The sequence below is a fragment of the Stegodyphus dumicola genome, chromosome 7 (genome assembly GCF_044657685.1).
Source record: "Stegodyphus dumicola isolate Sdum_Otavi_A_Nest chromosome 7, ASM4465768v1".
NCBI classification, from domain to species: domain Eukaryota; kingdom Metazoa; phylum Arthropoda; class Arachnida; order Araneae; family Eresidae; genus Stegodyphus; species Stegodyphus dumicola.
This window is the reverse complement of record NC_140774.1, coordinates 132,369,941-132,383,151: the sequence shown is the minus strand read 5'-3', so window position 1 is coordinate 132,383,151 and position 13,211 is coordinate 132,369,941. Positions and strand designations below refer to the sequence as shown.

The 13,211-nt window shown below is 31.9% G+C and overlaps 1 protein-coding gene across 1 annotated transcript in view; it reads right to left on the bottom strand.

Annotated features, from left to right (window-relative positions):
• Positions 1-1,565, bottom strand: part of LOC118192038 (uncharacterized) — a 60,701-nt gene extending 59,136 nt beyond the window's left edge. Inside the window, exon 1 of the mRNA XM_035362921.2 lies at positions 1,210-1,565. The gene's annotated coding sequence lies outside the window, so the exon portion shown is untranslated. The remainder of the gene's footprint in view (positions 1-1,209) is intronic.
• Between the last annotated feature and the right edge of the window lie 11,646 nt (positions 1,566-13,211).

Below are 13,211 nucleotides of genomic sequence, written 5' to 3'. Positions count from 1 at the left end.
GATTATTTCGGACTGCTGGAAAGCTTATGACCGTTTGAGCGAAGAAGGTTTTAATCACTTGCAAGTTAACCATTCGCTCCATTTCGTAGATCCTGAAACCGGAGCTCATACCAACACAGTTGAAAGACAATGGCGTGACTTCAAAAATTCTTTGCCGGTTTACAATCGTCGAGGAGATTTTGAAGGATACATAGCCTGGTATTTGTTTAGGAAAATTTGCTCTGCATTGAATGAGCATCCATATGTTAAATTTCTCGAAATTATTAGAGACATAGATTGGGAAGATTGGCATATACTTCAGGGAGGGGCGGTTAAAGGATCTTCGAAATCTTAAAAACAATACCTATTATTGGATTTTTTTTTCAAATTTTTTTGTTATTTTTAATCTTCATGATCCATTAATTTGGCTCTAAATTGCTTTATCTATTTATAATTTTTTTTTAAATTTTTTTTATTCCTGCCCTTGATATTACATTTTTCAAATTTTTTCATTGATATCTAAATTATGATTCCGATTTTTTTTTGTGGTTCTTATCAATAAACAACAGAGATTAAATGATTCAAGAAAAATGTAAGTACATATTTTTCTTTTATTTTATAATTGTATACTTCAATTTTTGTTAAAAAAATTCATACACTATTTTTAAAAATTGCTGAGATAATTATTGTCACATATGTTTTAATGTTAATTATATTCTATATAACGTATTTTAAAGTATTTGAATTTAATAATATTCTAATTCTTTTAAATGTTGGTAGGATGGGTTTTAATTCGATATTCAATTTCAGTAATATTTTAATCTAATTAAACGTTGGCGCAATGATTTTTTATAGCGGTGTTTTTTTCTCTTTTTTGCTATATGAAAGTAATAATAGCCTTACTTTAGTATTTTATACTCATAGTAAATGTATTTATTTACACTTGCCTGCCATCTTAAAAAACGACATTTTCAACAAAAAATTAATCCATTTTTTTTAACGATATTTATTTTTTTCAAGTTTCGAATACTTTACTATGCGTAAAAACAGCGTTTTTCAAGATGGCTGACGATTGTAAAAATCGCGCCAACAATTGCGCCAACGTAAATCGCCAAAAATCCGTGCAACCGTCTACCAAAGTAGCACCATTTAATTTTATCTCCTTTAATTTAAAAATTCTAACCAAAAAAAAAAAAAAAAAAAATTACATTATAGATTATTTTGACTTACTTATTAAATGCAGCATTGCAAATGGACTTCAAGGTTCGGAGCAATCACAGCTTTTAAAATGCAGCAAACATTTAATCGGATTTTTTGAAATCTGCTATTTAAGCTGAGTATCTTTTGAAACTTCAAAATCTATGTTTCATATGTTGGTAGGAAATAGATGTAATAAATATTTACTTTATTAGAATATCTATTTACCTGTTGTTGCCACATTAATATATCTATATAAAAAAGCTGATGTAAGCTGATTATTCATATTACACTGGTCAAGTTCATTGATTTTGTCAACAGCCAAACTTTATTTATTTCTTCATAGAAAGTCAATTTGCTTTCTGTTTTTTAGGATATCCTGGTATCAAACATGTCTTCCGCTTCCGATTTGAATAGACATGCAATTCTATCACTCATAGTTTCCGAAAAATGCCTGACATCACATGACAGCGCGTAAATGCGGTCTAAGAAAGGAAAAAAAAAAAAAAAAAAAACTGATATCTTGAAGTTTAAACTAATATATATAAATGCAATAATATTTAAGTTCAGAAAACTGTTTTTGTTTTCGTTTGAATGTTCGTTCTGTTTATACTTAGTTCAAATTTTATGCTGTGCTCACAATTATCTTTTCTCATAAACTCAGTTTTAATTTTCAAAACGAGTGGCTTAGACACTAATAACCACTTCACAAACCTGCGTCAACGGCCAGTCATTATGAATATCAGTTTAGATTTTGTTGCAGATTAAAACTGGTAAATTATTGAGCATAACAATTAAAAATTTATTTATTTGTATAATAGTAATATATTTCACGTTATGAGTTCTTTACACACTGTAAAGAAAAACTATTACGAGCTCCATGAAATACGACGTAACTCTTGAAAACGAAAATTAAATCGAAAGACTTTTGATGATTATTTTTTTTTGTGTGGCAACGTTATCTGTATTCCATGAATTTGTTTTGAGTTGTAGCTTTCGTTTTGGTTTCAGATGTAAGCATTAATAAATCTGAACTAAAATGAAAGATTTGGAATCTTCTTTTTTAGAGTTTGACATATGCCTCAGTTCTGGGCATGCAGGAAATATAGTAATTGTAATATTGTAATTAGACCCTACTTTGTTGTTTCCTTCTTTCTTTCGGAGCCCACACCATTGGCGAATATAGTCACATTTTAGTTTCTGGGGGACAATGTTTAGCGATTGGTTTTAGGACGTCATTGAACATATTATTTGCAGTGTATCTTTTCCTCCAAAAGAAACACCGCGAGGTAGAACTAGAGGTGGTGGCGAGCTGTTCTACGGTGCTTTTCTCCTCGCTTATTTAGCACTTGCCCGTACGCGTTCTTTGAGTGTATGTGCCATTTTAGAATCGACGAAATCATATTTACAATGGACATACCCAGATTGCTCAAGTTTTCTGTTTCATACCCTTTCCAGCAGTCGGAAAAATGATCGTTCATTCTTTAATGTTCTTTTTACTTTCGCTCATTAGTGTGCTGTGTAATCGCGGCAGTAAGATCGGAGACAATTACAAGAAACGTTTCGCACGTTTCACGACAAATGCCTCCGAAAATCCACTGTGGAAGCAACATTTTTCCAGCACTATCTTTGCGTCCCGTGAACATGCTTTCGTTGCATGTTCACAGGACGCAAAGATAATGCATTCGAAGCCGTGATTTCTCCTTTCTGCTGCCGCTATTTCAAGTATCAGATCTCCCGGAGATAATTGTTCCAATTCACTACCGTTATGTCGGCCATTCCTAGCTGCTTTTTGCAGAACCCGACTCTTGTTAGTTCTTCACGCCAGCGCTATATGAAACGTATAGTTAAGTTATTGTGAATGTTATTCTACTTCTTTCGAACCGGTCTGAATTTCCTGCACAGTCTTAGGTATGGGATGAATTGATGTCCTAGTGCATGTCGTACATCTTCAATCGGCTTTGAATCCTGTATATGCACGCTACGCCATATGAAAGACTTTTGATGATGACACCCAAAGAGCGCAGTTAGAACGAACTTAATCTTCCTCAATATGCTGTTATTTTACATTATCGTCTTAGAAAAAGTTTTCACCAACTGAAACTTTAAAAGCAGTCGCACAGGAATCAAGAAGTTCTTGGTATGTTTGCGCAGTCATGATGCTTCTGATACAGATGTCCAAGTCAGTGCAGACCAGATCATTATTCCACCATTTCCTTCAAGAATATTATTCTGGGATAGTGCTTATGTCTGCCATTCTCCAGACAGTTACTATGTTTAGAAAAAAATCCCAAAAGAAACATTTTTTTCCCAATGAAGGGAATTAAGCTCAGGTCAATGAAGCACCAAGTTCAGTGCTTTTGCATGCTGTGTATTAGTGGAATTCGTTCTTTTCCTTGTATAGATACTTTCTTTTATGAAGCATTTCACATGCAGGGCATCAGGATATTGGAAATTCCGTAATTATGGAAAAGTCCTTCTGAAGTATTTATTTGTTTGTTCCTTTTGGTTGTTATATCCAATAAACAAGCCTATAAAAGCAGCTGTGGCTCATTTTTAGTCTTGTGCTTAACATCTAAATACATTACCCTCGCTCTTAAATCATTTCCAGAATTTAGGAAATTTTGAGCACTTTTAGATTTTTACGACATTGCGGCTGTTTCTGTCGAGCTCCTACCTTCCCGACAGATCCCCATATTCATCTGATTTCTGAAAGACATATTTACCATCCATACATAAACTCTATTCCTCATAGAATCCTTTCACTCAGAATTTAAACTTACATTGGCATATTCTCATCAAGATGTCAAAGAGTTCAGGTGCAGGAATTTACATATTGTTTTATGGCAAGGAGGAATAGTCTAGAATTCTTTGATGTCATGTTATCCAAATAACAAATTTCTTTGAATTTTATCCATTAATACTTATATTTCACTCATTTTTATTCTTTTAGATTTTCCCTCCAGTGTTAATGAAGTCTTGCATGTCCTTTACGCTTTCTTTAGTGCTAAGAACTATGCATGAACTTGGTCCAACTGATGCACAAGCAATGATGCAAAATATACTTTGATTGCCAGTATAAAGTCAAGCATATCCGTTATGCCTTACACATACAGTGTGTTCTTAAAATCAGAGAATTCTAATGTAAAAAAGGAAGTAACCTGAATGAATTTTTATGTTCAGTGGACAACTTAGAATGTTTAATCCATAAATAGAAAGGGTCCGTCTTTGCAACATTTTGAAAAGTCGGTAGCTGGCTTCATCTCCCTACGATATAACACTAGATTTTTTTTCCCCTGCCTCTAAAGCGATTTAAATAAAAGCGTACATATAAATAATCAATAGCCAACAACGTACCTAAAATTCAGGACACTCCGCCTAACGATGTTACTCCGGGTGGTTTCCGACACAGGCTGCCAAGCATTTCTCCGTCTGTTTTCGGCACATTCTGTCAGCGATGGGCAAAGTATCATAATTTACTATAACACTGTGACATTAACAGGGTACTCCAGGAAAAGTTTCAATGGTAAATGATTTTTTTAAAGCATACCAGAATACAAAATACATAACAGTGAGTAAGCAACAACGAAAAAGATCGTTATCTGATAGTTTCCTGATTTTATTGAACACACGCTAGAACTTGCCCCCATTAAGGTATTTGCAGATGGCCTGAAAACCGTATTTCGATATTAAAAGTGACAATTAGCTAACGTTTCTCCTTTGAAATGCGGTAAATGAGACAAAACCATAATTACCAATTTAAATTCACGCCAAATAGAGGAAAAAAGAAATATATATATATATGCCTGCTGTAGTGCAAATGGTGTATATGAATGAACAAAGATAGCAATACGATATCGATGATGATGTAAATTAAAATTGAAACACTGCTAACACATTGCTGAAGAAAATTAAATATTAAACATCCAGTATGAATTGCTAAAGAATTGTCACAAAAAGCTACCTCAAATTCAATACATTATAATTCAAAATATCTATTTTGTTAAATTTTCTACCTGTTGTTTCAAATGAAATGGCTAATTGAATAAAAATGCATACAAACATGGAGTTGAAGCCATTTTCTTGATGCTGCAAACCAAATACATGTGTGTGTGGTACAATAGTGGCAGTGACTTATCCAACTTGTTTGAAAGCAACATCAAATCAAGTCCATGAATTCATCATAGCCAATCGTGCAGAGCTGCGCTTGTTGTTGGCTAAGTAACCTCACAGAGAACAGTAAAAAATTGCTCAGCTCGGTTCCAATTTTAAAAGAGGACCTCATAACTCTTCTTCCAACAGTCTCTTAAGGGAACTTTTGACTCAATGGTATCTTAAGTGCCCAAGGACATCATGCACTTACAAATACCCATGCCCTCTCCGGTATAATAAAAACAAATAAACTCAGTGGCATAACAGCCCTAATGGGTCAAGGCCTGCAGTGCCCGAAAATCTGTTTTCTATTAAACTTCCAGAAAAGATAATGTACACTTAACTATTCCCATGAAGCAAATGAAAAAATGCATGAATCGTACACCTATAAAGCATCAAAAAAAATTTGGTAGGGTTTTAAGAAAAAATACTAAATTCCAGATAAAACCTACACACAGTCAGCAAAATGTGGTAAACAGTAAGCAACATAGAAACTTTTCGCCATAGTCTTCCCTTTACTTAGGCAAATAGTCCTTTGAAATAATTGAATAGCCTAATCCTACAAATTTCATCGCATATCATATTAGTATTAGATTACCTATTTCTAAAAATGTTTTATGCTACTGTTCAACATAAAAGAAAATATTCGCTCATACAAAATATTTTTCTCCACTGACATTCACATAAAATTTTAGAAATACTTATCATATAAAGATACTTAATTTAACATTTTCAATACAAGAATGTGAATTTTACTTTTCACTTTACCATACACATAACTTATTGCAAATTTCTTTTCCATTCAGGGTTTAATAAAATAATATCCCAGATCTAGAATTTCTACTGAAAAGATTTATTATTCTTAAGCTTCTATTAAAAAGCATTAATAATCCAAAATGTACTCATGAAAATTTAGAAATATAATGGAATTTTCTTTTTTATAGAAAATTTTAATATTTCAATACTTACAATAATTAACCTTACACACACACACATATATATGCAAGTATTTTTATTATGCATCTTATATACAGATATGATGAAATATGTTATAATACAAATTTTACACTATTTACAATATAATAATTAAACTCATATTTATAGATTTAAATTTTTATGGCTGTTCAGGTATAAGGCATGAAATAAAACTGGCATGAATTTTATGAACAAAGTTTGACATGAATAGACAGTGTCTACAGTGCTAATAATATCATGGCACAGTAAAAGAACGAAGTGGAAATACATAGCATCTTTTTCTATTAGCTTGCTCAAAAAGAGTAATTTGACAATATTTTATAAAAATTCACAATATTAGCAATTTTAATATAAAAAAAGCCCACACACATCAGATTTGTAAGGCAATGAGTTATCTATTATAAGTCGTATCTTTCTTTAAAGATACTTATAAATTATGAAAAAAATTCTTCAACTAAAGACTGTAGCAGATACTTTATGGAATATTACATAAAGAATTCATCAAATACTAAGAGTAAAATTTAGCTCTATTACATAAGGAAATATTAAATGTGAAACAGTCAGATGCATTTAATAAGAAACATGTTCAAAACACCTGTAGCCACACAGCTAATGGGAAAATGATTTGCCTTTAAAGTGAAAATAACACGATTATGTTTTCTACATATTTTATGTCAATACAGATGCTTCAACAAAATGATTTATTTGAAATAACAAACAATGACACTGATGCTGAAAGTTTCCTTTATGCCAAAGATAAATTAATGTATATTATGCATTAAGACAGAGCTTTATGTGTGTCATGTCCATGTAATGCAACTTAGCTGAAAAGTGAAACATTCAAGCAATATTTTATCATTCCCGTCTAGTGCAGAAATATTTTGAATTATGTTTAAACTTGCAGAATATGCATATTAGAAAATTTGCTATGGAATCTAAGAAAAAGTCAATAGTTGTAATCAAATCCCACTTGTAAATGATGATGAAGTAATGAAGACCAAGATATGGCGGCAGTATTTAGCTGTATATCAAAACAATATCAGAATTTTAAAAAATTAATGTATTAATATATACTCTATATACCATATACCAAATATTCATATAGCTTGGCTGGTCTGAGGTACATCATATTAACTGACTACAGAAACAGTCTACAGCCCAACATTCATAGGTTACTAAGCACAATATGAAAAATAATCTTGTTAATTTAGCATGTTTAATATATACTGAAACTTAACAGAATAATCATAACTTCCGTATGCGGTTGAAGAAATTTGCATATTCTTCCAATCAAATGTATGACATCTTTGTAATGAGAAAATTCTACAACTTGAAAGATACTTTTCATTGCACACTGAAAAATTACATACAGCCATTCAGATGTGCAGTAATTATCTCAATAGGTTGGACAATGCATTATATCCAAACACATGTTTTACATAAATTAGCTGGTTAAAATCAGAATAATATTAACCAGAAGAAAATGCTCAACATTTTTGCCATACGGGATAGGAAATAATGAAGGCCTTGCTTGTTGATAGCAGTGCTCACCCTAGTCAATAATGTCGATAATTCAAGATAAATGATTTTCAAATCATACTTACAAAATGAAGAAATCGCAATGTTTTTTCACTTGCATTGAGACATTACTATCATTAGTACACTAAAAATCAGCATAAAAATGCTATCGATACATAAAAATATAATGAATAAAACAAGTAGAAAATTTCAATGCATTCATATCAGCAAGCAAAAAATAATCAGGAACTTTAGATCATAATTATGTCTTGCTCAAACACTGAGTATAAGAAAGCAGTCTGTCTTTTTGCAAGTTAAAGCACAGTTGTGGGTTGATCACATAGCAAATACATATCTTGAACTTCATGATGACCTTGATTACACAGCAAAATATTAAGAATGAGGAGCACATCAGAGGTAAGGTTTACAATCAGGATAAGGTTTACAACTTAAAGGTCATGTCTCAATGATACTGAAAAGTACAAAGGATATGAAGCACATTCTGGCATCATTAACAGAATCAAGTCCACAGCTTAATTACATTATCATGTTTTAATCTTAAATAATTCCATTATGTAACATAATAAACAAGATTTTAGTGCATTAAATTTGCTGCGAGCGTAATCGCAAATATTGAGAACTGGAAGCATATGACTATAATTTAGGCTCACTACCATGCTTTGATCACACAATAAATACACTTCTTTCATCTCAAATCCTGTCTTGATTACATTGCAAAACTTTATAGATGAGAAGCATACTATTATAGATGTTGAGCACATCCTATCCTCCCAAAAAGAGTATTTACAAAACGTACTACACAAAGGTTATTTTCCTGTCACATGATAGATGATAAGAAGCACTTTGTAGTTTCATACACAGAACAGAATCTGCAACTTAAGATCATTACCTTGTCTTGTTTACTCAGCAAAACATAAAGGATTATATGTACATTCAGTCATAAACAAGACAGAACCGTAACTTTATAATCATGTCTCAAATCACGGAAATCTATCAGATTTCAGGTCTTGAATTTTGACCACAAGGAAAATACAGAAATGAGAAACTTACTATATTATATACACATTCAGTAACTTAAGATTGTGAATATGCTTGAATGATAGAATAATGACTCTCCAATTCCTGATGAATTTTTATTTTGTTTATAAGTTGCTAAGCAGAAGATAACATTCTATTTTCAAAAACAGTATATAGTTTCAACTCGAGATCATGATCATGTCTTGATCACACCGCTTATGTAGTTTTCTCATAAAATGATTATTTCATATCTTGATCAAGTAGCAAAATACTGACGATGTGAAGCATATTCAATCTTCCAAACCAGAATGCAATCAAAATTTAATAGTAATGACCATGTCTTGACTGCAAAAAAATTATTCTCTTGTCTCATGATAAACACTATACAGAAAATTAGTGATACAAAACATAACTGGATCCATAAATAGACTATACTTTTGTAACTTCAGATCAGGATCATGTCTTGATCAGAAAGCAAATGCTGAGTGAAAAAAACTATATTCTGCAATTTAAGTTCACAATCATGTTCTGATTACACAGCAAATGCATCTCTTTAATCTCATGATGAAGGCATGTCTTAGCCACACAGCAAATTAATTCCGATTGAGAAGCATGTCTTACTTCATAACTGGGATACGGTCCATAATTTAAAAATGTCCATGCCTTTATCAACTTTAAAATATAAAGGATATGAACATTCTGGCTTCATAAAGAGAACGTGGTCTAAAGCTTACACTGACCACAAGTAATTCCATAATGTTATGCTTTATTACAACAAATTTGCCTATGCTCCTCTTTTATCTCGTGATAAAAGCATGCCTTGGGCCCACAGCAAAATAATGGGGCTGAGCACATTCTAGTTTCATTACCAGGATACAATCTGTAACTTACAAAAGGTCCACACCTTTAGCAACAGAAATTATTTTCTTGTCTTATGATGAACTCACATTTTGATATTACACTTTATTGAAACAAATTTCATCATGCCTTTCTTATATCTCATGATGATGGCATGCCTTAGCAAAATTTTGAGTCTGAAAAGCACATTCTAGGTTCATAACCAGACTACAGTTTGTAACTTAAGAAAGATCCATACATTTATCAACAGAAAAAATTTTCATGTCTATGATAATTTCATATTTTGATCACACTGGAAAATATAGAAAACATGAAGAACATTCTCACTTCACACATAGAACATAGTCTATAGTTTAAAGTCCATCATGCACTGATCACAAGTAATTCCATAATGTTACACTTTACTGCAACAAATCTGACATACATAATGAAGGCATGTTTTGAGCACACAGCAAATTAGTGAGAGGTGAGGGTGAGAAGCACATTCTAGCTTCATAACCAAGATACAGTCTGTAACTTATGAAAACCCTTTATCAACAGAAATTATTTTCTTGTCTTATGATAAACTCTTATTGTGATCACACTGGAAAAAACAGAGGACATGAAGAACATTCTGGTTTCATAGGCAGATGAAAGTCTGCAGCTTAAAAGTCAATCATGTATTGATAACAAGTAATTCTATAACATTACAATTTATTGCAACAAATCTGCTATAATGTTATGATTTATTGCAATAAATCTGCCTATGCATCTCTTTAAAACTCACAACAAAAGCATGTTTTAAGTAAAACATTCTAGTTTCTTAACCAGGATACAGTCTGTAACTTCAGAAACATTCATTCATGCCTTAAAAAACAGAAATTATTCTTTTGCCTTATGATGAACTCGTATTTTCATTACAATGGAAGACTTCTGGCTTCAAAAATAGAACTGAGTCTGTAATTTAAAGTCAATTATGTATTGATAAAAAGTAATTCCATAATGTTGTCTTTCCACGATTTAAGCAAAAAACTATGCTTTAATCACATAACAAATACATTTCTTATCTTCTAATAAAGTCTTGTCTTGATTATACAGCAAAATACTGCAGATGAAAAGTATATGCCACCTTTCCAAGCAGGATACATAGAAAACTGTAGGTAATGTAATGTAATGCATGTCCATGTAATGCAACTTAGCTGAAAAGTGAAGCATTCAAGCAATATTTTATCATTTGAGACCATAACTTTGAACATAAATTGGAACTCTTGTCTCAAAATGAACATTTAAAATCTGTTCATACAGCAAAATACTGAAGACAAGAAAAATAAGTTTTCAGATCTGGATGGCAGGCAATCTGAAGTCATAAAATAAGAATAATTCGTAACACTAATTCAGAACAGACATAATGTAAAGTTAAATATTCAGTTAACTAAATGTCACTAAATGGTGGTATCAATATACACTAAATTGATGGTTGCACCAGCAGTGCACACATTCTTATTTGAAAGCACTGAACAGAGCTTCTAAGGCATAGCAACAGTCTTCATACAATTTGTTTTTTTTTTTTGGCATACCTATGTATGATGTTTTGACTACACAAAACTTATTTCCTTGTCACACAATGAATTTGGATCTTGATCACACAGTTAAATACTGAGAACATGAAACATCTTATAGCTTCATAAACAGATTGCAACTTATGACCATTATCTTGTCTAATCACATAGCATAACACCACGGATAAGAAGAACATTCCATCTTCATGTACTCAGTCAACAAAACAATGAAGAATCTACTCCAATGGCATAAACAGGATACAGTTTGACAAATTAAGGTCATCAGCACATCTTGTGAACAGGGCAAATGTCTCTCCACCTCATGATGAACTCAAGTTTTGTAATTCAAATCAAGGTAAAATATTATTTGAACATTTTACCTTCCCAAAAGTGATACCATTTGAAATTCAAGTTCATGATTATGCTTTATCACATAGCAAATATGTCCCTTGTGTGGCTTAGTTAAATCATGTTTTGATCAAATTGTAAAATACTGAAGAGAAGGAGTATAATCAAACTTTACACTGAAGATACAACTGGCAATCTATGGTAATAAACTGTCTTGACCACTGAAAAATTATTTCCTTGTCTTGCAATAAACTTACGTCTGGATCATACAGCAAAATACTGTCCTGAAACACAAGATCATGGCCATGCTTTATCACACAGTAAATGAATATCTGTATGAAAACATTAACACCTCCAACACAAGATGAGGATCATACCTTGATCACACATCTTTCTCTTTATCTCCCGATGAAGTCACATCTTGAGCACATGATGATGATCTTGACACATGAAGATGAGAAGCACATTCTACCTTCATAACTAGATACAGTTGGCAATTTATGATAATGATGTTTTGACCACACAGAAATTATTTTTGTCTCGTTATTAATTTTCATCTTGATTAGTCAGTGCTGAACACAAAGATTGCATTCTGGATCCATACGCAAAAAAGTCTTGAAACTTAAGATTATGTCTTCATCACACAGAAAACACTAAAAATGAAAAAGCACACTCCTTCACAAATAGAATACTCTGCAATTTAAGCTCATGATATAACTTTGAATACACAAAAGAATGTGTAACTTCTATCTCATGACAAACTCACATATTGAGTTAAATACTGAATTTTCTGACTTTACAAACAGGATAGTTAGAAACTTGCATGCCTTGATCGTGTATCATATATGCAAATATATCTCTCTTATCTGGCAATAAGCCTATCTTGGTCATATGAATAAACACAAAGAATAAGAAGAAAATTTCCTCTTGAAAATAAGATGTTTTCAGCTCAAGTTCACGATCATGCCTTGATCATACAATATAACTAATTGTCTCTCTCTTCTTATAATTTCGCATTGATCTCTTAGTGAAACACTAAGAATAAGAAATATATTCTTTCTTCAGAAACATTATAGCTTAAAGTCATGACCATGGCTTAATCTCATACAAAAATACTTGATGATTATGAGCAGATGAAGTCCACTCTGTCTTCATGAACAGGCTTCCAGTTTGCAACTTAAGATGATGACATTGCCAATTTGTTCTTAAAATCACCAGCAAGATTCACTTGTTTAACTAACAAATTCATGTCTTGAACATTCAGCAAATATTTTCACAAAAAGCATATTTTGCTTTTACAAACACATCACAGTCAGCAACTTGAGACCATAACTTTGAACATAAATTGAATCTCTTGTCTCAAAATGAACATTTAAAATCTGTTCATACAGCAAAATACTGAAGACAAGAAAAATAAGTTTTCAGATCTGGATGGCAGGCAATCTGAAGTCATAAAATAAGAATAATTCGTAACACTAATTCAGAACAGACATAATGTAAAGTTAAATATTCAGTTAACTAAATGTCACTAAATGGTGGTATCAATATACACTGAATTGATGGTTGCACCAACAGTGCACACATTCTTATTTGAAAGCACTGAACAGA